The sequence below is a fragment of the Bos taurus genome, chromosome 5, assembly GCF_002263795.3.
Source record: "Bos taurus isolate L1 Dominette 01449 registration number 42190680 breed Hereford chromosome 5, ARS-UCD2.0, whole genome shotgun sequence".
Taxonomy (NCBI): Eukaryota; Metazoa; Chordata; class Mammalia; order Artiodactyla; family Bovidae; genus Bos; species Bos taurus.
The window spans coordinates 20,471,355-20,498,077 of NC_037332.1; the positions used below are offsets into that span (position 1 = coordinate 20,471,355).

The 26,723-nt window shown below is 37.8% G+C and overlaps 1 long non-coding RNA gene across 1 annotated transcript; it reads right to left on the reverse strand.

Moving 5' to 3' along the window:
• Positions 1 to 70: 70 nt before the first annotated feature.
• Positions 71 to 23,187, reverse strand: LOC100848024 (uncharacterized). The gene is made up of 4 exons (XR_234495.4): positions 22,942 to 23,187; positions 16,061 to 16,211; positions 5,487 to 5,569; positions 71 to 307 (listed from the first exon to the last, which is right to left on the reverse strand). It is a non-coding gene; the product is annotated as an uncharacterized lncRNA (long non-coding RNA).
• Between the last annotated feature and the right edge of the window lie 3,536 nt (positions 23,188 to 26,723).

Genomic DNA, 26,723 nt, shown 5'->3' on the forward strand with positions numbered 1-26,723 from the left:
ACATGAAACTCATTGTTAGAATTCCACTGATTTAGTAAATTGCTGTAAGCAACTGATCGACATCCACACTGATTTAATAAGAGCTTTAATTGCATATGGTCTGTGTGAGATAAAACAAAAAGAAAACCAATTAGAGCAGTTACCAACATCTTCATCATTATGGTTATTTTTATCATAATGATGAGTAACATTTTTTTTAACTCCTCACACATTGGAAGTGCTTTCATCTTCAGTACCTCTCAAATCTCACAGTCGTCTTTAAGGTAGGTAGAACTTGTGTGATTTATTCTCCCTAGAGTTGGAAATTCTGAAAAAAAAAAAATACAGAAAAATGAAAACCAGTGATAGCTTATGGTGAACAGTGTCGGATTTGTGATCTCTGAAGAAGATTTAGCTTTGGGACCAGGGACCAGGCTTAATCACTCAAAAGCTTTTGCATAGCAGAGTTTTTTTAAAGTATGAAAAGGCACAGAGAAAGCTTTTGACATAGACATCAGAAGGAGGATGGAGAGTCCCCCCATTACTAGTCTTAGCAAGGAAGCTAGATACTTTTTTAATTAGTTATTACAATAAGTCAAAAGAATGTCTCAAGGTTTTAAAGATCTTACCAGACTCACTCCCACAATTTACATTTTAAGATAACAGGATTAGTCAGGTTTTCAGGAGGGAGAAACTGTCATCAAGCAGGATAAATTGTTATATAATTCTTAGTACAGAGTTTAAGCTGAGTTGTTTTCTTGTGTAATCATCAGTTCTGGGCTTAAAGAAATAAAAAGTTTTATGTGACTAAGACTAAGGTATGCAGGGGGAAAAAAAAAAAAAGACGTTTGTCCTTTCCTCCTTGAGAATTCCAGACTCCTACTTCCTCCTTGAGAGCCCCAGACTCTCACTTTCTCCTTCGCAGGGACCCCAGACTTCTTATCAACCTGCCTAGGAATTGACTCTCTCACCAGTACCAAAAATAAGAAGACATTTATGTTGTCTCTGTGTCAGGTGGCATTTTTAAGAGATGGACGCAGAAGGATCCATTATGGGAGAAAGAAGTCAGGAAGATGTGTTATGAGCTCAACAATGGAATGGCTTAAGCTAAGATGATTCCCCAGAGATCTCTAGTGTTTGGTTAGAAACAGCCCAGATAACATTAAAATAGATGGAGAACTATATATCTTAACTTATTATTCTGAAGATATTTGAGTTGTTATAAATGAGAAGGTTATAATAGATTTACATGTATCCATCACCAATTTTTCCTCTACATCCCCCACTCTCTCCCCATATAACCCATAATATATTGTTTGAAGCTATATAATATATGATGTTATGTTATATCGTACACATCATTTCATTTAGGAAAACGCAAGAATACTTTATGAAAGAATAATAAGTCCATTTGAATTGAATGTAGATTTAAGTACAAGAAATTATTATTTGTTTAAAATTGATGGGGTTTTCTGAGGTTTACTTCTTTTCAAATTCCTGGATGAATTTGCCCCCTTTCTGTGTGAATAATACATTCTACCTGAAATTTCATAGTCTTATAAACTCTTCCTGAGACCAACCAGAAATATTGTACATTTTCTTTTATGTGATCTTTCTGTTGTTCAGTCGCTTAGTTAGCTCCTTATGACCTCATGGACTGTAGCACACCAGGCTCCTCTGTCTATGGGGCTCTCTAGGCAAGAATGTTGGAATGGGTTTCAATTTCCTTCTCCAGGGGCTTTTCCTGTACCAGGCATAGAATCTGTGTCTCCTGCACTGGCAGGCGGATTCTTTACTACTGAGCCTCCAGGGAAGCCCAATTTTTGGTAGATGACTGCAGTAAACAGATGGTCCTCTTACTGTTTTAATGGAAAGGAGTCTTATTAGCAAAAGATACTCAGTTTTAACACTTCCTGAAACAACCAACTTTGAGATCTTGAGCAAGTCAGATATTTGTTATGGATCCTTTGCTCTCACTAATACAATAAATGGCCAGATTACCTCTAAAATACATATATAGCATAGTATTCAACTCTGTTGCATTATTCTGTCTCTGAAGTACTTCACTTCTTACTTCCATTATATACATTCATTCTTTTGAAGCTCAAATCCATGTTCAACAGTGACTCTTACCTTGTTTAAACCCTACACAATGTAAGACTACCAAATCTAGAAAAGGAGTAATGATGAACAGAATGTCAGCAGTAATTATAGTGGCAAATCAGTCTTTTAGGACACAACTTGAACACTGAAAGCAAAACCATTATATCGATGTGGTCTGTAGTGTTATATAATTTGAGCTCTCTTGAAATTTGGGTAAAAATCAATCCTTATTAATTTCTCTGATAATAGCTCATTGTAAACATCTGTGGCATATAAATTTTTGAGGTTGATGTGGGCTTTTTTTCTTGCTTTTAAATAGACATTTTCAAATTATTCTCACTGCTGAAATCCAGTGTGAAATATAAACATTAATAATATGGAGAGATTGGTTTTTAGAATTACTTTTAGAGATTGTTTTTAGAATATATTGATTTTAAAGCATCTATTCTGTGGTATAATACACGTAAGGAAAAGCCACCTATTGCCTGAAAGTTACTTTCAGGAAAGAGGCTCAGCAATAATGAGTTATAATGTTGCCTTTGATAATGAAAGCTGGAATGCTTCCTGAAGGACTCGGAGCATTCATATATTAAATATTTATTTAGCATATATCAAAACATTGAAAAGAAATATGAAAAATACTTTAAGTGCCATAAATAACATTAGCTTTCATTCATGTTAGTTCTACTTGAGCTAGTAATCATTTACTGCAAAAATCATTATGTTTTGCCATATTTCCTGTATGTTTAAAAGTCCAAAGGCCAAACCTTATTTCCCCAGAGTTGACAGTAGAGGATATTAAGTTTAGTGAAGCCAGAATTCCTGAAAATACTTTGTACACCTACAATGAAGTACCACAGAGAGGAGAAATGCTTCCCCTTGGAAACAATAGAGATCCATGCATGTACTCAAATGCATACATGCCAGCATGCACACACACACACACACACACACACACACATTTCTAAGTGCAATTCATTTGGACAGTGCTTTTGTCTATAAAGAGAGAGCAAAGATATACTTCAGAAAAAATATTCCTGGTCTCTGACTTTAGCTTGTCTCTACCATCCAGACATGATACGTTGTGCTCAAAGGAATCACTAGGTAACCTTTGAGAGATTTGAGCGTGTACTAAAACAGTTATTGTGGGTAAATATAATACTTTGAGCTCCTTTAATGTAATTTAAATTATACAAATGTAAGGTATGGCCTTAAAATTTTAGCATTAAGGTGGAATCTTAGGCCTCTTGAACGTTTGTAGTAAGGATTTAAAAGACTTAAAATCTCTTAAACTTGAATATAAGGACTTGAAGAAAAAGACTTTTGCATCAGATATATGTGTTGTCAGTCAGCTGCCTTCATGAATTGCATTTTTGATATGATTTCTTATATAATTTATAAAATTACTTTAGCTTTAGGTATAGAAAATTTCTCTATCAAAAATATACCTTTAGACTGAATACCTGATATGTAACAAAAGTGAAGAATTATTTTTAAGAAAATTATGAAACCACCTTCTTAAAAAGAAAAAGCAATGTGGGCTTATATTTATGAGATATGTTTTTAAAGAAACCCTTTATTCCAATTTTTCAATTATTAGGTTTAATAGTCTTAAGTGGCACAACCTTGTAAAAGTGATGCTACGATTTATATTTATTTCTAATGGGCCTCTGGCTGGATTTTGGCTTTGGTTGGGGTCAAAGCCAATTTGTTCTTAAGTTGAATTAATTCTGATGCTTGACACCCATACTCCCTTGTCCATTGGAGCCCACCTTCTAAAGGTCAGCGTACCATCTACTGACATGCAAACTAACAATTAAGAGTGGGCTATAAGGGAAGACTGTTAATATTTTGAGTGGCAAGAAAAGCCACAGTTATTTTGTCTTTGAACTTTGGATGCTGAAATCATCCTATGGAACATGGCCACATCTAGATAAATGTCAGCTTTTTTTCTATTAAAACTATTTCCAATATCTGTCAAAATGCTTTCTTCCATAGAATGTTTCTGGCCCATAGTGGCCTGTAAAACATGTATTTGGAATAATATTCGGAAAAAAGTATAGTTTTTTCAAAATGAAAAAGAAAATCATATCAAAGATACAATTCATTAAAAACAGTGTATGCTGCTGCTGCTGCTAAGTCACTCCAGTCATGTCCGACTCTGTGCGACCCCACAGATGGCAGCCCACCAGCCTCGCTCCCCCATCCCTGAGATTCTCCAGGCAAGAGTACTGGAGTGGGGTACCATTGCCTTCTCCGAAAACAGTGTATCTTATAACTCAAATTTGAAATTTCTCCCTGAACTTTAACCCAGACTTTCAGGAAATGAGAATGCATTAAAGCTCTCTGAGTATAAGAACTCTTAATCACTTTATCACTGAAATAACTTGAGGGGAACATAAAAAAAAAAACTTTTTGAGAATGACGTAGTAAATTGTGGCAAACAAACGACATCCTTTATGATATACATGAAAATTCTAAAATGTTTATTTTATAAGAATGGTGAGAGAATTAGTAGATGACAGTGTTGAGGTATCCAGCTCCAAACCTGAGCTCACAACACTTGGCCAAGAAGTCTGGGTTACTAAAAGATACACACCTCCTTTAAAAATCCATTGTGTACAGAGCTTTGCAAGACAAAAAAAACTCTGTGATGTTAAGTGCTTGGTGCAGTGATAGCAATGCATTTCTAGTGGCTTTATGAGCAAGGGTTAAATGACAAAGCTAAAATCTGCTCTAACCCTCTCTGTCTATCAAACATCTAGAAATTAAAAATTGATTGCTGTCAGCTAATGGCAAATTGGGCTTCCCCGGTGGCTCAGACTATAAAGAATTTGCCTGCAGTGCAGGAAACCTGGGTTGGATCCCTGGGTCAGGAATTCCATCCTGACCAGGAATGGCAGGAATTCTCCATCCCCTGGAGAAGGGAATGGCAGCCCATTCCAGTATTCTTGCCTGAAAAATCCCATGGACAGAGGAGCCTTGTGGGTTATAGTCCATGGTGTCCAAAAAGTCACGCGGGACTGAGCAGCTCGCACACAAACAATGGCAAATTGCTTTGAGTAAATAATGTCACCTCTTGATGACTACTTTTTTCCCTCATGGGGCTTATAAGACCTTGCATCTATCAAGCTTTTCGTCAAGCTTAATCCGATTTACACCATTTTCCCTTTCTTGCGAGTATTTTCTTACCTCCAAAGCATTGTTAAAATGAACACGAAGGGCCGACTACAATCCAGTAAACAAAAAGCGGTAAATAGTCTGAGGGAAATGTGTTCCAGGTAAAACGACCTCATTTCCTTGGGCGTGATGCATCCTAGTACCGTTCTCTAGTAGTACTAACTGTAGAGCTGACTGCCAGCTTTATTTATTTCATTAAGTCCTTGAGTTAGTTCACTGCTCACCTTGAACATAACTTCAGTTGACAGACTGGTGGACAGGCCGAACATGCTTCCAGCAGATTGCTTAAAGAAGGCCACCTGTAGAGCTGCAAAAGAAAATAATTAAAATAATGAGAAAAAACTTTAAATTGAAAGTTACAAATCCACATTATGAACTAATTGAGAAAGGGTAAGGGAGGGATAAATCCTCTTTCTAGAGCTTTTGCCTCTCAGTCTACTGACAGTACTTCAACCTGTCGATCCTTGTGTGGATATGGACACTCCTTAGGAAGGAATTAGGTACATTTTTCTGTAGCACTTTATGTTAGCCAGGTGACTTTTGAAAAACACCTTTGAAAGGGAGCTCCTTCCCAGGAGAAGCGACTTTCAGTTCCAGCCCCAGATAGCTAGAGAAAGTAGAGGGCCTGGAGGTTGAGTCAGTTGTCAACAGGCAATGGTTTAATCAGTGGTGATTAGGTAATGAAACATCCATAAAAACCCATGAGGACAGGGTTTAGGGAGCTTCCGTGTTGGTGAACATTTAGAGGGACTGGGAGAGTGGCTCCTGCAGAGGGCATGGAAGAGCCGTGTCTTTTCCCCTGCCTTGCCCTGTGCCTTTCTTTCACCTGACTGTTCTTGAGTAATATATTTTTATTCTAAACTGGTGATCTTTCTCTGAGTTATGAGCCACTCTAGCAAATTAGTCAAACCCAAGGAAGAGGGTGTGAGGACCTCTGATTTATAGGCAATGGTCAGAAGTACAGGTAGCAACATGATCTTCCAACTGGCATCTGAAGCTGGTGGAGTGAGGGGGGCAGTCTTAAAGGACTGAATCCTCAACCTGTAGAACCAGATGCTAACTCTGAGAGATAGTGTCACAATTGATTTGAGCTGTAGGATATGCAGCTTGTGCCTAAGAATTGCATGTTGGTTTGGGAGAGCCCACATACATGTGCATGCGCTCACACACACACACACACATTGCACTTGGGTCTAGGAACCTAATTTGGTTATACTAAATCAGGTCAGTGGTTTTTACCTAGCCCTTGTATTTTCAGAATGTGGGATGTATATTCTTGGCTGTATCTGAAATTGACAACAAAAAGCATGGCATTAAATAACAATGACTCACATATTGAGGAACATTCAATTTTCTTTTCTCTTAATCCTTTGGTTGGCCTCAGAAGTAGGCCTTGTATTTTTTTGGGGGGGGATATAAAGTTAACACTTCTTTAATATTTTCTAATTTTCCATTATAATAATGAGAGCAGACCTCAGTTCAGAATGTCCTTCAGGCAACAACATACAGTTAGAATTTAATACTTCAAAAAATAATTATTTTAGTTACAGTTTTCTATTTATTTTATTGACTACACAAAATCTTCCAAATAAATAATTTGGATACAGACAAACTAGACAAAGAGTCAAGATTGTTGACTTTTCCAAATGTTGACTTTTTAGTATATGAAACGTGAATAGTATCCTAAAAAATAGAAGCTACCTTAACCACTATTAATTATTTCTTAGCTAGAAATTCTCTTATATTATTTTTTCAGGCTAGAAATGAATATTTTTAAAGTCTCGTTCTAGTTGAAAACTTCAAGATTTGTAACGTGTATATCCAACATCCTAAACTTATGCCTATCTGGGACTAAATACTTAAAAGTCACCCCTCATTTACTTTCTTCATCTGTTATCACTTCCCAGCGTGTCAGCTAACTGAAGCGTCTATAAGAAGAACAAAAAAGTTGGGACTACTGGAAATAAGGAATAATTCCATTCATGCAGTCAGTAATGTTTTTCAATTAGTCAGTATTTATAAATCTCTCTTATGACCAGTTTTATGTTATAAAAGTAACTCAAAGTAAAATACGATATGTGATCTCAAGACGGTAGTTGTAAAACAAGCTCATTTGGTTTACAAATATATTTTGCTTTTTTTCATTTTTTAAAAAACTTATTTAGTTTTTAATTTAAGGATAATTGCTTTACAGAATTGTGTTGTTTTCTGTCAAACATCAGCATGAATCAGCCATAGGTATATATATTGTTTGTCAAGGAAAGCTATAAAAAAAAAACTGAATATCAAAGCTTTCCCTGAGGGATGTGCCATATCTAAGTCCATAACTCTCCACTATTTTCTGTTTATCACACCTGAACCTCTACTAGTGTACGCACTCTCTTCTTCTAAAGGCATTGAACTGAGTATTCCAAATTTAGAATAGATTGGAGAGTCTTTGTTTTTGAATTCCTTGTTTAATTAAACAAATTGAATAAAATGTTCTGCACAGAGCAGAGAGTTCTGTGGGAACTTGTAGAAGGGCATCCAAGCGATCTTGGTATAAATTAAGACTGAGATAAATTTTGAGAAACAGGTAACTGCTGTCCCTGAAAGAAAATAAAGAGAAAAATGTTCCCCAGGCAAAGGGACGAGCACATAAAAAGACATCAGAGCTAGAGGCAGATAATGTTGCAGCAGGGCGCACAGTAAAGCTTTATGAGGACAGAGAGGCAAGAAATGAAATGAAGTCTGAAGGAGAGAGTCTGAAGCCAGATTAAGTAAGCCCTTTCATACCTTAATAAGAAGGTTGGAACTTATCTTTAAAATAGAGGGTGGATACTAATGGTAACCCATATCTTCCCACACAATAGTTAGCTTAAAGATAATCAAGGGTTTGATAATGACAGTATCTACTCCTCTGGGTTCAGTCCTAGCTGGTTTGCAGGGCCAAGTTCCCCTAGTCCTTCATTTATTTGTTGATCCTGAGTTAATTTCATACTCCTCCTGGGCATCTGTTCTCTTGGACTTCTTTCTTTGGCATCCTTAAAGTGGCATCCATCCCAAGGGAGGGGAGACACTCCAAATAACTAAATCACATATCCAGGCCTCTAAGCTGCTCCTTCACACCAAAGCCCTGGAGGAGCATTACAAAGATTAATTAAAGCTCAAAGTGACTGGGATTCCCACTTTTCCTTCTCTTTATTTTTCTTCCTATTTTCTACTCTACTTGTTATTCATGGAGGACTAGAAGGATTTTTACTCTATTTTTGTAATCAGCCAAGTGCTCTCCCAAGGTACAGCATTCCAAAAATTGAATTGGGGAAAAAATGAAAGAGCATGCTGTCAAAATCAAAAGAGATGATATGCTCCATTATAAAATAAAATATTCAGAATATTATTTATATGTTTAAATTATTCATTCCAATGACAGAAAATTAAGGTGATTATTTTCCCCCTGTTGTGCATGTCATGTTTCTCACAATAGGTGGAAAATAGGAAAGTCAGTTCTTTCTGTGTCAGGATTGAATTGTTTCTTCTATTAATGGGTTTAGTGAAATTTTAAAAGCAGTTGCACTGAGTTTAAGCACCCTAAATAAAAGATTAATAAGAATTAGGAAAACTGTCTCTTATGAGTATACCATCACAGCTCCAAAAAATCTTCAAAATGTATGAGCTTCTTTGTCACTTTAGAATAACATTTCATTTGTGTTAATTTAATCTCAGTTTCCACTTCCTGGCTCAAAACCTGTCATTGGTTCTTCATAAACTTCAAGATAGACATCAACTCCAAACAAAGCATATAAAGTTGTAATGACCCATTCATTCATTGATTTAGCCATTATTCAACACGTGTTCATTGAACAACTCATATATCTTACTCTTTACTAGTTGCATTCTCCATCTGGTTTCTACTTAGCTTTCAGTCTTTTCTCCTACCATGTTCCCACTTACACTCTTTATGATGGCCATCCTGATCTGCTTGCAATTTCCAAAGCAGGCTCAGACTAGTCACACTTCCTCATCTTCCCTGTCTTATTCCCATGCCAAGAATGCCATTTACAGCTCAACTTTCTAGCTCAGTGTTTCAACAACATATCTGGTCTTCAAAATCACATGAAAGATTTAAAAAATACATTCCAGATATCCAAACCAAAGACTTGGATTCAGTAGATCTCTCAGTTCAGTCCACTTGTTCAGTCATGTCCGACTCTTTGTGACCCCATGAGCTGCAACATACCAGGTGTCCCTGTCCAAAACCAACTCCCGGAGTTTACACAAACTCATGTCCATCGAGTCGGTGATGCCATCCAACCATCTCAGCCTCTGACATCCCCTTCTCTTCCTGCCCTCAAATCTTTCCCAGCATCAGGGTCTTTTCAAATGAGTCAGTTCTTTGCATCAGGTGACCAAATTATTGGAATTTCAGCTTCAACATCAGACCTTCCAATGAACACTCAGGACTGATCTCCCTTAGATGGACTGGTTGGATTTCCTTGCAGTCCAAGGATCTCTCAAGAGTCTTCTCCAACACCACAGTTCAAAAGCATCAATTCTTCGGGGCTCAGCTTTCTTTATAGTCCAAATCTCACGTCCATAGATGACTACTGGAAAAACCACGGCCTCGACTAGACAGACCTTTGTTGACAAAGTAATGTCTCTGCTTTTTAATATGCTGTCTAGTTTGGTCATAACTTTCCTTCCAAAGAGCAAGCATCTTTTAATTTCATGGCTGCAATCACCATCTGCAGTGATTTTGGAGCCCCCCAAAATAAAGTCAACCACTGTTTCCACTGTTTTCCCATCTATTTGCTATGAAGTGATGGGACAGGATGCGATGATCTTAGTTTCCTGAATGTTGAGTTTAAGCCAAATTTTTCACTCTCCTCTTTCACTTTCAAGAAAGAGGCTCCTTAGTTCTTCACTTTCTGCCATAAGGGTGGTGTCATCTGCATATCTGAGGTTATTGACATTTCTTCCAGCAATCTTGATTCCAGCTTGAGCTTCTTCCAGCCCAGCAATTATCATGATTCCTCTGCATATAAGTTAAATAAGCAAGGTGACAATATACAGCCTTGATGTACTCCTTTTCCTATTTGGAATCAGTCTGCTGTTCCATGTCCAGTTCCAACTGTTGCTTCTTGACTTGCATGCAGGTTCTCAAGAGGCAGGTCAGGTGGTCTGGTATTCCCATCTCTTTCAGAATATTCCACAGTTTGTTGTGTTCCACACAATCAAAGGCTTTGGCATAGTTAATAAAGCAGAAATAGATTTTTTCTGGAACTCTCTAGCTTTTTCGATGATCCAGCGCATGTTGGCAATTTGATCTCTGGTTCCTCTGCCTTTTCTAAAACCAGCTTGAACATCTGGACGTTCATGGTTCACGATTGCTGAAGCCTGGCTTGGAGAATTTTGAGCATTACTAGCGTGTGAGAGGAGTGCAATTGTGCAGTACTTTGAGCATTCTTTGGCATTGCCTTTTTTTGGGATTGGAATGAAAACTGACCTTTTCCAGTCCCATGGCCACTGCTGAGTTTTCCAAATTTTCTGACATATTGGATGCAGCACTTTCACAGCATCATATTTCAGGAAGAAGTAGCTTGACTGGAATTCCATCACTTCCACTAGCTTTGTTTGTAGTGATGCTTTCTAAGGCCCACTTGACTTGACATTCCAGGATGTCTGGCTCTAGGTGAGTGATCACACCATCGTGATTATTTGGGTCATGATGATCTTATTTTAGAGTTTCTGTGTATTCTTGGTATCTCTTCCTAATATCTTCTGCTTCTGTTAGGTCCATACAATCTGTCCTTTATTGAGCCCACCTTTGCATGAAATGTTCCTTTGGTATCTCTAATTTTCTTGAAGAGATCTCTAGTCTTTCCCATTTTGCTTTTTTCCTCTATTTCTTTGCATTGATTGCTGAGGAAGGCTTTCTTATCTCTCCTTGCTATTCTTTGAAACTCTGCATTCAGAAGGGTATATCTTTCCTTTTCTCCTTTGCTTTTCGCTTCTCTTCTTTTCACAGTTTTTTGTAAGGCCTCCTCAGACAGCCATTTTGCCTTTTTGCATTTCTTTTTCTTGGGGACGTTCTTGATCCCTATCTCCTGTACAGTGTCACAAACCTCAGTCCATAGTTCATCAGGCAATCTATCTATCTGATATAGTCCCTTAAATCTATCTCTCACTTCCACTGTATAATCATAAGGAATTTGATTTAGGTCATACTTGAATGGTCTAGTTGTTTTCTCCACTTTCTTCAATTTAAGTCTGAATTTGGCAATAAGGCATTCATGATCTGAGCCACAGTCAGCTCCTGGTCTTGTTTCTGCTGACTGTATAGAGCTTCTCCATCTTTGGCTGCCAAGAATATAATCAATCTGATTTCAGTGCTGATCATCTGGTGATGTTCATGTGTAGAGTCTTCTCTGGTATTGTTGGAAGAGGGTGTTTGCTATGACCAGTGCTTTCTCTTGGCAAAACTCTATTAGCCTTTACCCTGCTTCATTCTGTACTCCAAAGCCAAATTTTCCTGTTACTCCAGGTTTTTCTTTACTTCCTACTTTTTCATTCCAGTCCCCTATAATTAAAAGGAAATCTTTTGGGGACATATTTTCACCCTTTTAAATTAAAAGTGAAGATACCCAGCAATATTAAATGTTGGGAGATGAGGTGGATTCATAAGACAGCTCTACTTTTTGGAGGAGTGGGGAGATAAGTTGTCACAACCATTTTGGGGAACAATTTGGCAATTTGTGGAATACTTGAATATACTCCTCTCTCATAATTCCATTTCCACTGTTAGACACAATTTTGCCCGTATACCTACGGAGATATAAAACCATTTAGAACAGAGTTGCTTAAAACAGTAAAATTCTAAACATGAATAAAAGAATGGATAAACTATTTGAAATATTTAAGATGGAACACTTTAAAATAGTTACACAAGTTGGCGTCAACCAATGTCAATTTGTTGAAACTTCACAAACAGAATATTGAACAAAATAAAACCAAATTGCAAAAAAGTTCACATTAAGAAAAAATATGTAAAAATTATAATGACTTTATATGCAGAGAAGAAAATAAAAATATGTTTTAGCCATATATATAGTAGAATGTCAAATGAATTTTAAGTCTCCTTATACTAAACAACAGTAATACATTTAATTGCATGTACATAAGCCAAGTATTTTTTGTAACACCTCCAACTCATCCATCCATACTGTGTTTTCAGCAGCACTAATGGAAGCTATTTTACGAAGAATTCCATCAATATATATATATTGGTTCTTTCTCAGGTTTGTTGTGAAAAGCAGAACACTCCAAACCAGGAAACTTTTTATTACCATTTTCATTTTTATCTTTGGAATGCCCAGTTGTTCAAGAAAATTAAAACCAAAATAGTGTCAAGTAATTCACAAAAAATAAAGAAAAACATCATTAATGTGGAGAAACTGTTTTCTTCTTTTTCAGAAGTTAACTATGCATTTTTATTTCTTCAAAAGACTGTTGTTCAGTCAGTAAGTTGGGTCTGACTCTTTGCAACCCCACTGACTGTAGCACACCAGGCTGCTCTGTCCTCCACTGTCATGAATTTTGCTCAAATTCATGACCACTGAGTTGGTGATGCTATCTAACCATCTAAGCTTCCTCTACCTCTTTCTCCTTTGGCCTTCAATCTTTCCCAGCATCAGAGTCCTTTCCAGTGAGTCAGCTGTTTGCATCAGGTGGTCAAAGTATCAGAGCTTCAGCATCAGTCCTTTCAAAGAATATTCAGGGTTGATATCCTTTAGAATTGACTGGCTTGAGCTTCTTGCAGTTCATGGGATTCTCAAGAGTCTTCTCCAGCACCACAGTTCAAAAGCATCAAATCTTTGGTGCTCAGCCTTCTTTATGGTCCAACTCTCACATCCGTGCACGACCACTGGAAAAACCATAGCTTTGACTGTATGGACCTTTGTCGAGAAAGTGATGTTTCTTCTTTTTAATACACTAGTTAGGTTTGTTATAGATAAATATAAAATATCCTTATCTTTTCTTTTTTAGTACTTACAATTTTAAAATTAAACTTAGTGAGAATACTATGCTTCTAGACACTTTTATTTTATTCATCTGTATGATAGATTAAATAAGACCATAAATTCTATGTAGCAACTAGTATCAAGAGATGAAGTATGATTTCCTGTGTCTTGATTATTGGCTGGCCTTGTGGCACCCTTTAACCAATAAATTGTGCTGGAAATTATGTTGTGTGAGTTCAGCAGCTATGGCCTCAAGAGGATTTGTAGTATTTGCCTTTTGTCTATTAAATTGTTGCTCTAAGACCATCGTATAAGGGCAATGGTCTAGCCCAATGAAAGGCAAGAGAGAACTGGGAGAAGAAAGTTGTCACCAATGTGAGAGAGCACCAACTTTCAGATAGGTGAGTGAGGCCATCTTGTACCTTACAAATGAAGGGTAGCTGAAATAGCCATCCCCAAATACACACTTTGGTGTATTGATTATTTTGAACTCCAGGCACTTGAAAAACAGTGAATTCAGAGATAGACTTATTCCAAACTCTTTTTATCTGTCTAAACACCTGTTTTAAAAGGAGTTCAATTGTCATAAATGCCCCCCCTGGGAGTTTCATCAACCAGGAGAGATTGCTTCTTATCACACAAGAGGAGACTAGAAGTCTACACCACACCTAAGAAAACTGTCACAAACTATCATATCTCCCATCTGTTCTTTTAAGGTCTGTTTATATTTCCAAAAAGTCATTTACTGTCCCCTAAGAGGACTGCATATCTCCTTTCCTTTATCTCTTAAAATGATCAGTCAATTCAGTCGCTCAGTCCTGTCTCTTTGTGACCCCATGGATTGCTGCACAGCAGGTTTCCCTGACCATCACCAGCTCCCGGAGTCTACTGAAACTCATGTCCATTGCTTCGGTGATGCCATGGCCGTAACTCGAGTCCATTTAGTCACAGACAAGAGTTAATGATATATAAGCCTAAATTCTAAGCTACCTCTTTAAATTATTCTTTTTTTTTCTGGATACCTCCCATGTATTCATGATGTACACATTTTCATAATCTTATATCCATTTTTTCTCTTGTTAATCTGTCTTTTGTTACAGACTCAGTGATAACTCAGAAGGGTAGGTGGAAACTTATTTTTTCTCCTCTACATAGCCCACTTTATCTTCCAGCATCCACTGAGGTTACTCAAGTAAGTCAGCAGAGAGGTCACCTGCCAACCCAGAGAATGATGATAAATGATAAATATTTGTGGTTTATGCCACTGAGTTTTGGTGTGCTTTGTTTTACACCAATAGCTACTAGTTATAGAAGCTAGGACCTGGAAGTTGGGAGCTACTGTGACAAAAATCTTGAAAGAATTGTGCCATTGATTTTAGGACTGGTGGCAAGAGAACTTGGAAAAGCAGTGAGAAATATGTAAGCAAAGACAGGGAAGATGGCTGGAAAAGGTACTGTTGGAGGCTAGAGAAAGGGTAATCTATGTGATGTTATGGAAGAACAGAACAAAAATACTGACTTCTGGAACTGAGGGTAGAAAATATACATAATGAACAGGATATGATCTGTTGGACATCTATGGACAGAAAGTTGAGAATGCAGATAGGTTTTTAGTGTGTGTATTTAGCTGCATATAAGATATTGGAAGGAAAGGAGCTAAGGAAGGAAATGATTTGCAATTAAAATTTAGAAAAAATATAGAAGGTCTAGAGAGCATACTGGGTTGGAAGTGGCTGCTTCCATTCTGCCCAGTAGTAAAAATATCTTCAACATAAAATAACCTCAGCAGACAAAGATCTCACCAAGGCTGTGCCTATGCGATTTTTAAGACCTCTTAGAGATTTAAATTCGTGCCTTATTTACCTTGTCAGTCTGCCAAAAGTATTCTAAGGATCTTAAAGGCATTTCCCTCAGCAGTTTCATACCCTTGAACATGAGCTAATCTTGTGACCTGCTTTGACCAATAGAAAATGATTCCCTGACCTAGCCCTTAAACGTGTTTGCAGCTGCCACTCTCAGCTGCCCTGAGAATCACTATTTAGAGGCCAGTTAAGAATGCTGTAGGACGAAAGGGTACATACAGAAGAATTAAAGTGACCCATCCAAAAGTCATCACTGACTGCTTAAAAATTGTTAGATCATCTTGCATCTTATAGCCACAGGTAACCTTCCATCTGAATGCAGTTGTTTAAGAGAGCCTGGGAGAAATATCAGAGGAACCACCAGCCAACTTACAGATTATTGCAAAATAATAAAGTGCTATGCTTTGGTATACAACTGAGGCTTAGAGGAACTTTTTATAGAGCAGTAGTTGATGGTTAATAGTCTGATATGATCTTCATTCCAAAAATCAATGTTAATGACTGCAAATGCTACAGTGGTAAAGAATCTACCTGCTGATGCAGGAGACACAGGCTCAATCCCTGGGTTGGGAAGAGCCCCTGGAGAAAAAAATGGCAACCCATTCCAGTATCTTGCCTGGGAAATCCCATGGACAGAGGAGCCTGGTGGGTTACAGTTCATGGGATGACAAAGAGTTGGACACGACTGAGCACGCACACACGCCATAAGTTAATACAAGTAGTAGAGTTACTGACACTGTGGGTCAGGCCCCAACAAGGGCTTTCCTGCCCTGTGTTTTTGGAGCGAGTAAAATAAGACCAAGTTAGGCTTGGATGCAAAGGAAAGCTATATCCTTCAGTCAAAGAATTAAGAGGTCTGAGCTGAGCTCTAGAACACACTCTCCTGATGGGCAGGGCAGGGAAGGGGTGTTCTGGGGTCAGGGGGAAGGCTCAGACCTGCTGTTTATACCGCCACTGCGCACAGCCCACTTGGCTCCACTGTCTGCGGAATTGGGTGCTGTGCCCAGCACTTTTGCACACGGCAGGAGATGACGCATCAGTGAAGCCATTTCTCACCAGAAACTCGGGTCTGAAGCGTTGGTAAAAACTAGATGGAGCACAAAGAAAAAGCAAAAGGTTAAACTTTATTTTATTACCATATTCTGTTTGTATTTACTGAAAATTTTTAATGGGTTTTAATGGTGACTCTAGTTCTCGAGTATAGTCAAACATGTCTCCCAAATTAAGGTGTTTAATGACAAATTATATGTTTAAGTGATTAACATAAGATATTTTATATTACTAAAGGTACTACAACAAAAGAATTTTTTGAAAATAGGAGTTATATCACTTATTTACTTTACTGCACATTGAATTTCTCTGACCACGCCTCAAGATTTAAATAGTCATGAAGGACTAAAAAAAGCCTTCCACTTCTGTATTTATCTGCTACTTCTTTGTATTTCCTGCTATTATTTTTCATATAAATGATGACTTACTGAGGGAAAAAAGCTTCCTTACTATGTACCCTTGTAATTCTGATGATATATCCATTGTGATACAGTAATGCTTTGATTGAATGCCTTTGGCTTTGATTTTGATTGCATTCATACTTGGAAGGCAAAAATCACACCTTAACCAAATTGCACTTGCAACCTTTGCGAGATTGTCAATATATTTCATATACGTCATTGTATTTTGTTATAAAATAAGCATAGTAATTCATATACACACTGAAGTTTGATAAACAGTAATCTGAGAAAGGAACAAGCTATCTCTTTGCAGATGTTCAAGTAATCAAACCATTCTGCATTTAGAATAATCTTCAAATTGCAAAGGAGTATGAGGATGGGTAGAGGACTTCAAAATGTTTCTGTCCTCCTGCAGGGTGAATTCTGTGTTGTTTTGGTGTTAATTCTATATAATTTGAAAAAAAAATTAATAGTCTTTATAATGAGACATTGATGTGCATTTTTTGGGAAGGAAGCATTTAAAGATATCTCCTGAGTTAGAGGATAAAACTCCCTGGAATTGTGATTCCCCACATTCTTTCTGTTAGCTTTTTTCTATTATACTTTTGTGCAACATTTTTAGAGAGCTTTATGAAGAATTTACATGAAAAACACTATAAATATTTAAACTGTAAATATATATATATATATATATAACTTATGAAAGGATCACCACCATAAAAAGAATTTACACATTAATCACCCCCAAAAGTTTCAACACCCTTCCCCCACCACCCCCCTGCATAGCCAGGCAACTACTCATCTGACTTTCTCACTATAATGTTTACATTTTCTGTTATAACATGTACTTAATTTTGTCTGGCACTTTTCATTCAACATAATCTCTTTAAGTGATTGTCCTTTCATGTTTCCCATTAGTTTCAATGCGAAGTATGTCCTCGGAGCTCATCACACTGCCAACCAAAAGTGGAACTCTTTGCTTCACATCTTAAGGAATGATTTCCTTTAGTTTTTTAAATATGTTTATAGTTGCCTTCAAGACTGTCCACTAAGTCAGACACCCGGCCCTCTTACAGACACTTTCTGTTACTTGCTTGTTTTTCTCCTGTGTATGGATCTGATTTTCCCATTTCTTTGTGTGCCTCATACTATTTTGTTGAAAACTGGCTGTTCAGATAATATGGTGTAGTAACTCTGGATGCTAATCTCTCTTGTTAGGACGTCTTGTTGCTTTGCTTGCTTGTTCATTTGATTAGTGTTTGGACTGGATTGTTTTAGTGAAGTCCATTTCCCTGCAATGTGATACCTCTGATATCACTTCTTAGAGAGTGCTGGCTTGGATGTGTGCGAAGTCAAAAATGACAGTGTCTTAACAGAGCTCTCTTTGACTCTTCTCCAGTTCTTTGTGTTAAGCTATCTGCCTCTTTTGATATTGCACTCAGTTGGCTATGCTTCCTAATTTCCAGCTGATTGTTCTAATTTTTTGACATTGCCTTGCAGTATAAATTGCTCCATGGTCTGACCCAATCAAGAACAGGCCCCTTTTCAGGAGTAGTTTTTGAAGGCAGTTTTGAGGTTTGTTCTGAAATAAGAAGAAGTCATTTTAGCTGTTTCTTTTCCTGATAAATCAACTGGCCTATGTTTTACTTGGTTGCTCTCTTAGAGTCTCCAATCTCCTGTTACATACTAGAACTCCAAATTCCCATTAATTTCACAGTGTCATTAGACTTGAACTTTCTCTTACTCTACTCCCAGTAAAGTCAGCTCACCTTAAGAGGGCTTTGGAGTCTTCTGGTTTTATACCCTGCCTCTCCCCATGGGCAAAATCTCTGAGTCATTTTCCCAGAACTGTAGGAGAGAACGGTGGACTATTCTCATGGGGTGACTCCTTTACTTTATAAGTAGGGTGATGGTAGCCTCTGGTTTCTCAGCTTTCCTCTACCAGCATGGAATCTCTGCCCCATGAGCAAGCTTGGGAAAGGACTACATTTATTAACACATCGGGTCCCATTATTCTCAGTCTGCCTTCCTTGGTAGAGCCTCAGTGCTGAGAGTGAGGGCTGAATGAGGGGAGGGAGCCCTCTATTTCTTGGTTGCATTTGTTCGGAATTCAGCTTCTGCCAGATACAAGACAGAACTTGGAAGGATGAGAAATGCTTGCAGCCTTCTCCTCCCGGGGGGACACTATAGTTTCTGATGAAGATCTGGAGCAAGCTTAGCCACATCATCTTGGCTGCACCTGACCGGAGTGAATTTTCTATTATGCTGAGCTGGGAGTGGAGAAAGAGGAAACAGGGCATGATTCAAGTGTCACAAATGCTCATTGCATAAATAATTATATATTTGCTGTATATCCTTAGGAAAGTTTCCAGTGAGCTTACATGATTAAGGGTTTGGGGCCTTTATCATTTTTATCATCACGGTTATTTCGCCGAGGAACAGGTTCACAAGTCTGTCATTCTGGAAGTCCTGTTTCAGTTTTTGACTATTACATATAAAGTTGTAAGTACATTATTGTACAAGTCTTTTGTGTGGGCATATACTTTTTCCTCCCCTTGGGTAAATATCTAAGAGTGGAACGACTGGGTTATAATGATCCTATAGGGCAGGTATGTGTTTAACTTTTTAAGAAACTATCAAACTGTTTAAGACGTTTGCAGTAGTTTGCATTATCATCCGGAGTGTAAGAGTTCTAGCTGCCTCACAGTATCCTTACTGTCCTCAGTAAGATACCATACCACAGTGTATCTTGTTTTCATTTCAATTTTCCCAATGGGTAATAATGATGAGCGTTTTTTTCATGTGTTTATTATATTTGTATCTTTGGTTAAATGCCTTTTCAAATCTTTTGTACATTTTTTTTTTGTAATTTATGATTAGATAGTAGATATTATTAATTATACATTGTGGGTTTCTGGATATTATTGTATTTATATAAGTAGTGTTGGATTTTTTTCCTGTGCATAGGTTACTCAGAATCAATTGGATCTTTCCACCTTGTTAAGCTTTTTTATGGCACATCCAAAGCAACTTTTAGTTTAGGTAAAATTTATCTCCAATACTAAGGCAATTCCCTTTTGAGGAGTCTACCCAAAGCCCCATGTGTTATGAAGTTTACTCTTAGTCCTGTGTGAGCTCTGGAAGTTGTTCTGCCTATTTTTTCCTGATATTCTTTCTCCATCTTTAGATAGTTTTTGCTTATGCATTGCTGTTCAGTACCCAGATAGGAGGGGAAACCTTTGCAGATCTCTCTCTCTCTTTTTTTTTTTTTTCCTAGTTGCTTTAGGTGTAGAGTTAGGTTATTTATTTGACTTTTTTCTTGTTTCTTGAGGTGTGCCTGTATTGCTATGAACTTTCCCCTTAGGACTGCTTTTACCGTGTCCCACAGGTTTTGGGTTGTTGTGTTTTCATTTTCATTCGTTTCTATGCAAATTTTGATTTCTTTTTTGATTTCTTCTGTGATTTGTTGGTTATTCAGCAGCGTGTTGTTCAGCCTCCATATATTGGAGTTTTTAATAGTTTTTCTCCTGTAATTGAGATCTAATCTTACTGCATTGTGGTCAGAAAAGATGCTTGGAATGATTTCTATTTTTTTGAATTTACCAAGGCTAGCTTTATGGCCCAGGATGTGATCTATCCTGGAGAAGGTTCCATGTGCACTTGAGAAAAAGGTGAAATTCATTGTTTTGGGATGAAATGTCCTATAGATATCAATTAGGTCTAACTGGTCTATTGTATCGTTTAAAATTTGTGTTTCCTTGTTAATTTTCTGTTTAGTTGATCTATCCATAGGTGTGAGTGGGGTATTAAAGTCTCCCACTATTATTGTGTTATTGTTAATTTCTCCTTTCATACTTGTTAGCATTTGTCTTACATACTGCGGTGCTCCCATGTTGGGTGTATATATATTTATAATTGTTATATCTTCTTCTTGGATTGATCCTTTGATCATTATGTAGTGACCTTCTTTGTCTCTTTTCACAGCCTTTGTTTTAAAGTCTAATTTATCTGATACGAGTATTGTGACTCCTGCTTTCTTTTGATCCCTATTTGCATGGAAAATCTTTTTCCAGCCCTTCACTTTCAGTCTGTATGTGTCCCCTGTTTTGAGGTGGGTCTCCTGTAGACAACACATGTAGGGGTCTTGTTTTTGTATCCATTCAGCCAGTCTTTGTCTTTTGGTTGGGGCATTCAACCCATTTACGTTTAAGGTAATTACTGATAAGTATGATCCCGTTGCCATTCACTTTATTGTTTTGGGTTCGAGTTTATACACCATTTTTGTGTTTCCTGTCTAGAGAATATCCTTTAGTATTTGTTGGAGAGTTGGTTTGGTGGTGCAGAATTCTCTCAGCTTTTGCTTGTCTGAAAAGCTTTTGATTTCTCCTTCATACTTAACTGAGATCCTTGCTGGGTACAATAATCTGGGCTGTAGGTTATTTTCTTTCATCATTTTAAGTATGTCTTGCCATTCCCTCCTGGCTTGAAGAGTTTCTATTGAAAGATCAGCTGTTATCCTTATGGGAATTCCCTTGTGTGTTATTTGTTGTTTTTCCCTTGCTGCTTTTAATATTTGTTCTTTGTGTTTGATCTTTGTTAATTTGATTAATATGTGTCTTGGGGTGTTTCTCCTTGGATTTATCCTGTTTGGGACTCTCTGGGTTTCTTGGACTTGGGTGATTATTTCCTTCCCCATTTTAGGGAAGTTTTCAACTATTATCTCCTCAAGTATTTTCTCATGGTCTTTCTTTTTGTCTTCTTCTTCTGGAACCCCTATGATTCGAATGTTGTAGCGTTTAATATTGTCCTGGAGGTCTCTGAGATTGTCCTCATTTCTTTTAATTCGTTTTTCTTTTATCCTCTCTGATTCATTTATTTCTACCATTCTATCTTCTAATTCACTAATCCTATCTTCTGCCTCTGTTATTCTACTATTTGTTGCCTCCAGAGTGTTTTTAATTTCATTTATTGCATTATTCATTATATATTGACTCTTTTTTATTTCTTCTAGGTCCTTGTTAAACCTTTCTTGCATCTTCTCAATCCTTGTCTCCAGGCTATTTATCTGTGATTCCATTTTAATTTCAAGATTTTGGATCAATTTCACTATCATTATTTGGAATTCTTTATCAGGTAGATTCCCTATCTCTTCCTCTTTTGTTTGGTTTGGTGGGCATTTATCCTGTTCCTTTATCTGCTGGGTATTCCTCTGTCTCTTCATCTTGTTTAAATTGCTGAGTTTGGGAGTCCTTTCTGTATTCTGGCAGTTTGTGGAGTTCTCTTTATTGTGGCGTTTCCTCGCTGTGTGTGGGTTTGTACAGGTGGCTTGTCAAGGTTTCCTGGTTAGGGAAGCTTGTGTTGGTGTTCTGGTGGGTGGGGCTGTATTTCTTCTCTTTGTTCAGTCGTGCTGTGGGGAGGGAGGGAGGGATGCTGCAAACAAATGACACTGGCGTGCGCTCGCAGTGCCTCAGCCACACTGGGTCTGCCCCCGCTCACGGCGCGTGTAGCCTCCCTGCCCACACTGCTCGGGCTCTAGGTTGTTCCGCCGGGAACAATCCGAGGCTTGCATGCACCTCCCAGGTCCAAGCCGCTCAGGTTCAGGCACTCAGGTAGTCCTCAGAGGCGCAGACTCAGTTGGGCCTGCGTTTTGTGCTCTTCCCAGGTCCGAGCAGCTCAGGTGATGAGGTGTTTGGCGAGCGCCAATGCTGCGACTTGTCGCCTCCCCGCCACTCGGTTATCTGGGTGTAAAACCGGCGCACCTTCTCAGGCAGATGTTGACCGTCCAGACCCCCAATAAGTTTTAGTTAGCAAAGAAGCCAGTTTTTTAGATAATGTCTCTCTGGGGCTGTGATTGCCCCCTTCCGGCTCTGGCTGCCTGTCACCGGAGGGGGAAGGTCTGCAGCCGGCTATTTCTGTTTAGTCCTTTGTTCCGTGCGCGGGCTGGCGGTGTCTTAGGTTAGGGCTGGCTTTTCACATGGTAGATATCCCACAGTCTGGTTTGCTAGCCCAAATTATTTCGCTCAGATAGTGCTCAGGGTATTCAGGCCAGATTCTTACTCTCAGCGATGCAGCCCGCGCCGCGCCTCCCTGCCCAGCCCCGGCTTGCTAATGGCGGATGCAGGCGTCTGCGCTGCTTCTCCGCTGGGGGAGTTACCGTAGGGCTCGCAATCTGCGAGTTTTAATTGTTTATTTATTTTTTCTCCCTGTTATGTTACCCTCTGTGCTTCCAAAGCTTGGCACGGATTGGGCAGTGAGAAGGATTTCCTGGTGTTTGGAAACTTCTCTCTTTTTAAGACTCCCTTCCCAGGACGGAACTCCGTCCCTCCCTCTTTTGTCTCTTTTATTGTCTTTAATATTTTTTCCTACCTCCTTTCGAAGAGTTGGGTTGCTTTTCTGGGTGCCTGATGTCCTCTGCCGGCATTCAGAAGTTGTTTTGTGGAATTTACTCGACGTTTAAATGCTCTTTTGATGAATTTGTGGGGGAGAAAGTGTTTTCCCCGTCCTACTCCTCCACCATCTTGGCGCCTCCCCCCTTTTGTACATTTTTTAAAGTTGGGTGTCCTATTAATGTATTTTTAGAGTTCAGAGTCTTATTTTTTTGTTCCTATAGTTTACGTTAGGTAGACTTTTCATTGTAAATTCTTGCATGCATCATGTAGTTTAAATTTTATTTTAGTTTAATTTAAACTTTTTCTTTCAATTGCTGAGTTTAACACATTTACTTATAAAAAATATAAAAATAATACACAAAACAAGTAGGAAATCCAGTTGTACAAGTTTGTACAAGATTGCCTGTGATGAAAGCGCTTCCCTTGTCCTTCCTATCACTCTCATTTTTGTAAGAGGCAATGCCTTTAACCATTTACGACTTTAGTTGTAATGAGGAGTCCAAACCTATGGAGGATAGTTTTAGATGGAGCTTTATTTTTATTGACTTATCATTCCTTTGAATCTTATCTATCCACTTCCTGTTGTGCTAGTTGAAAATTTAGCTAACTTTCAAACACATTCACAAATATTGTCCTGTATTCCACCAACTTCCCCAAATAATGTCTTTTCTAATTTGCATCAACTAAAAATGATGACTTCCTTGTATAGTTATTTGTGTAGAGTTGTATACTTCTTACTGCCTTTCTTTTTTCTTACTGAGAGAATAGAAGAGAAGCAAAGCATGCACATTCTTTACTCTGTTACTAATGTCTTCCAACTTCTTAATAGTTTTCTCTGTTGCTTGGGACACAATGTTGAAGAAATCCTTCTTGGACTCTTGAAGTCAGTATTTTCCTATCATGTGACCAGTAACTTCACAAAATACACATCTGTTTCCTTAAACTTCATAGAATTTTATGGTTTGTTTTTTTTTTTAATTCAAGGCTTTGCTATTTCTTGATTTACTTATTTTACTTGAGAACTTCAACAAATTTAAAGAAAAAAAGGTAAATAAGAGCTAGAGTAATACAGACTATTTTGGCTATGATTAAAATTAACTCGAATTGTCTAAAATATAAAGGAGAATTATGTATTAATTCAAGGAAATTCCAGGAATACAATGGTTGTGTTCAAGGTCTCAATAATGTCATATAGCTCAGTCTCACTTTCATATTTAGCATTTTAGAAACTATCTTCTGATGATGGCCACTGAAAGATCTGGACTTAACAGCTGTCCAGGCTTAAGTGCAGAGAGAGCTTTCCTCAGCAGTAAGCCTGCCGATAGGTAAAAGTTAATAAACATGTCTCATGGCTGAAGAGGGGCATGTACCCACTTCTGATCAAGTCAATATGAATGAAGAACAGTATCCGCACCTCATGGAGCTGAGACTTGTGCATAGAATCACCCAAACCATTTGAATGGTGCTTGAAAAAGGAGTGGATCCCAGATGAAAGTTTCTTTGGTAATATTAGAACAAAGGGGAAATGAATGCTGAGAACACAATAAACTTCTTCCTCACAGGGTAAGGGTCCTTTGAATGTCTGTATTTTCAGTTTTGCTCTGGTGATAAGCAGTCTCGAAGTCTCAGTAACTTACAACAGCATAAATTTATTTCTGGCTCACATTGTATGAGGGCTGTAGATCAGCTTCAGCTCTGCTTGACTCAGCATGCTCAACGTGGCTCAGCAGCTCAATATCTTATTCAGAGCCTCAGGCTGATAGAGTAGCCCCTGTTTAGGATGTTCATTCTCACAGCAGAGGGCAGGGATGTGAGAGTGATGTCAGACCAAATCAAGCAGTATTATTTAAAGAATCCAACTTAAATATGGCAAATGTATATCATGTTCATTCACATCTCAATTGCCAAAGCACATCTACCTGGTCAAAATCTGAGGTCAGTGCCATGATGACATATGCTCAGAAAAATCACAGGTAGATTGATAGGGATGTATAATCCTGATACAAGGAGAAAGTGAATATTTTTCAGCCGCTGTACAATCTACCACAAGAGTGTAGAATTTTAGATTACAAACTATTTCCCTATAAATTTTGAAGGTATTTCAGTTTTTTGGCATCTACTTTTACTGATAAAAAATGTGGTTGACCTAATAATTATTATTTTTTTACAGCTTATTTTATTTCCTTTAGAAGTTTTCAGGATGCACTCTGTCTCAGTTTGGAGAAATTTTGATTTGCAATTCTTATCAGATGTTTTGTTTTGCTTCACATATTTAAATCTAAATTTTTTTTTTTTTGCATGTGATTTAATATGTGTATCCTTTCTTTTAGATAATGTGTGTATCCTATATTTAGCTTCCATGGTGGCTCAGAGGGTAAAGCATCTGCCTGCAATGCAGGAGACCTGGATTCGATCCCTGGGTTGGGAAGACCCCCTGGAGAAGGAAATGGCAACCCACTCCAGTATTCTTGCCTGGGAAATCCCATGGACGGAGAAGCCTGGTAGGCTATAGTCCATGGGGTCACAAAGACTCAGACACGACTGAGCAACTTCACTCACTCACTCACTCATCCTTTATTTTAATTGTTTGCTATTCTTTTCTCTTGTATCTTTGCTAATTTCAAAGGGATATAGTGTATTCAGTGTTCTTTTCTAAATGTGATTATATCTATATCTTTAAATTATATTGCCTAAGCTTCTCTAGTTATTAGCTACAGAGAGTAAACAATATCCTTTTACTCTCTGCTGTGGAAAATTAAGGACTATTATACCCTTCCCCAACCCAGGTGGCTATGTAGTAAAGAATTCCAACTGCCAATGCAGGGGATGCAAGTTTGATCCCTGGGTAGATAAGAACCCCTGGAGGATTGCAACCCACTCCAGGATTCTTGCTCGGGCAATCCCATAGACAGAGGAGCCTGGCGGGCTGCAGTCCATGGGGTTGCAAAGAGTCAAACAACAATAACCTTCCCTGTCTGTCCAAGTTTCCCGATTTTTGGCACTCTGGCATATTTTTACCTGCTGTTTTTCAAATGTATTAACTTTTGTTTCTATAATTAAAACATACCATTTGCAGCCAGTTTTTATAAATGTTAAGATTTAATGATATATTTACCTAGATTCAGAATTCTATTCTAAGCCTTTCACTCCTTGATGTATTGATCCCTTGTTTTTAATTTTGATTCATTATTTATTTGACTACAATGCATTTGCAGGTAGATTTTTATAATACTATATATGTTAGATTCTTTTATATTTCAAAATGTCTTTTTGTTTTCTTTTTATGTGAAAGCTACCTTTGTTAAGAATGTATTTAATATTTTTCCCCTGAACATTTTTTAGATGTTGATTTTTGTTCTAAGTACTTTAATGAGCTGGAACAGGCTGGGTGCACAATGATAATTACATATTATTTTATGTTTAAAACATATACCAGTTTATGTCTTATTCTCAGGGATTCTATATTTCTTTTCTCTTTTTTTGACAGATGATAAACTTTCCATTCACATAAGCAAAATTGGCTTTGCAGCAAATTGCTCCTTCTATGCTTTCTATTCTGTTTGTTCTTGTTGCTTTGATAGGGATATCTCCCATTTGATTCTCCCTTTATATTTGCTTTTTCTCTTTTCAGCACATTTTAATTCTAGTACAATTTCACAACATGTTTGAAAAATTAATCTTCTTTGCTGCTGCTAATTCCATGTGAAAGTGAAAGTGTTTGTTGCTCAGCTGTGTCCGACTCTTTGCGACCCCATGGAC